The sequence below is a fragment of the Poecilia formosa genome, unplaced genomic scaffold (genome assembly GCF_000485575.1).
Source record: "Poecilia formosa unplaced genomic scaffold, Poecilia_formosa-5.1.2 Scaffold189, whole genome shotgun sequence".
NCBI lineage: Eukaryota > Metazoa > Chordata > Actinopteri > Cyprinodontiformes > Poeciliidae > Poecilia > Poecilia formosa.
This window is the reverse complement of record NW_006800128.1, coordinates 23,196-25,177: the sequence shown is the minus strand read 5'-3', so window position 1 is coordinate 25,177 and position 1,982 is coordinate 23,196. Positions and strand designations below refer to the sequence as shown.

General features: G+C 42.0%; 1 long non-coding RNA gene across 1 annotated transcript in view; it reads left to right on the top strand.

Moving 5' to 3' along the window:
• The window catches only part of LOC107837915 (uncharacterized), a 16,270-nt gene that overhangs the window by 5,904 nt on the left and 8,384 nt on the right, over positions 1 to 1,982 (top strand). Inside the window, exon 2 of the long non-coding RNA XR_001663965.1 lies at positions 1,109 to 1,120. This is a non-coding gene — a long non-coding RNA (uncharacterized LOC107837915). The remainder of the gene's footprint in view (positions 1 to 1,108; positions 1,121 to 1,982) is intronic.

The following is a 1,982-nucleotide window of genomic DNA, read 5'->3' as shown; positions in this document are numbered from 1 at the left end:
TGTAGGCTACCGATGTTGGTGTCTATTTTCAGCTACGTTCAGCATCGACTTTTCCCCCCAAAAAAGTCGATGCCCCCCTCCCCCTGTCACACGCGTCGTTTCAACCAGACAGCCATTTGTAATCCATAGGGGGGGTGCAGAAAATGTTTGGAAACCCCTGGGGGGCGCAGAAGAAAAAGTTTGGGAACCACTGTCCTATGCTATTTGCTTCATCCCAAGGGTCTGGGCTCTCAGCTACTGAGAAACGATTGCTTCCTGGAGGAGTGGACTGTGTTGAAGTTTTAAATTTTATTCAGTTGCTAATGTTTGCCTGTGATGTATGTAATGTGCCAGTTCAATGCGCATTACATATGTCGCAAGCTTACTGAAAGTTGCTTGAGCTGTAAACAACCATCCTCCACTGTGAAGAGAGAAGCGCCAATCCAAATGAGGCGGCTTTGTTTACTTCCTCCACTGCCATTGGTAAAACTACAAGCAGACTAACTCAAAAACAGCGCAGAAATGTCATTATTCACAAATGCTTCTTCGGTTTGCAGATTAAGCCTAGTTGAAAGTCTTGTGGACAAATGGGAGAAAGTCCAGATGGTGTCAGGGTTTTGTTGCTGGAAGCCGTCAGCCTCATTAGGGCACTGAGGATATAAGCAGCTACAGAACCATCACTTGGCACTAGGTCATTAATGTTTACCCAAGGTCTTTCTGGTCTCCTCTCGTAGTGTATTGTAGTTTGTTTCTCCCTCGATTACCCGAGAACCGAATTGTTCTTGTCAGCCACTCTGATATCAGTCCTCACTGGATTTCCTCAGCCAACCACCAACTCTGTTTCACCTCCTGTGGATTATTCCTAGAAGCTCACCTTTCTGTCCGCTCCTCTGCCTCAGACTCTGCCTTGCTTCATCGGACCTCTGGATCTCTGGTATCACCACCACCTTTGTACTCGCCTCTGGAATACTCAATCATCCCACCATCTACACCAAGCCCTGGCTATTCCCTCCTTGCGCTCCACTCCGATCCATCTAAGAGTACGTCAAATTATTCTGATTGACTCCACTTAAAGCTCATTGTTCCCTTCCGTTAACCTCCCTTTCATTCCTCCCCCTGGATAGACAAGACTCATTTCTCTGTACAAATTAATCTTTATTTGTACATATTGTTAAGAAAATAAATTTAAACTATGGTAGTTCTAAAACTTAGCAACATGTCTTGATTGAAATAGCCTAATTATAGTTTTCAGATGAATAACTTATTCTGCCCTATTGACCTTTATGTTATCTGTAGTTACAGCAGATTGTTTGCTAAGATCTTTTGAACTCCCCTTTGTCTGTGTGGGAAACAATCAACAGAAGTTCCATCTTTCACACTGATCTGTGAAAAGCCATAAAACAGCAGGAGTCCAGGCCAGTGGAGGAGAAGCTCTGCTTCCACTTTGTTTAGATAAAGGTGACAACTGGTGTTTGATCTTGAAAACAAATTACAGGGAGTTTTTAACTCCCTGTAATTTGTCTCTGACTCTAAAAAGAGTCAGAGACAGCTCCTGGTTGGATGAGCAAAGATACGCCTTATTTGAATAAATTAAAGACAAGAATATGTCTTTACTATAAAACTTTGTACACAGGATTTGCTCTTGCAATTCTCCAAAGACGTCTTTGCTTTTCTTTCTTTCTTCTTCTTTTCCATTTGTCTCAGGTAAATGAATGTATGTTGTTCGGTAGTTTCTGTTGTAATTTCATACATTGTCTTCTATTGGATTAAACTCTGAAATTCTGTGACGTTTACACTCGTTGTTTTCTGTGTGGCTTCATTTCGGCCCGCCAGGAGAACCTGGGATCCATGAGAAGATTGAGCCAGAGATTTTCCTAAAATATATTATAACCTAAAATCTTCTTCAACAATATCCTTTATGTGGTCTCCTGTGTATTATTCTGCATATTGGTCAGAAAACTACCAGAGCATGTCAGACAGAGCACTGAAGGAAGATTAGAATT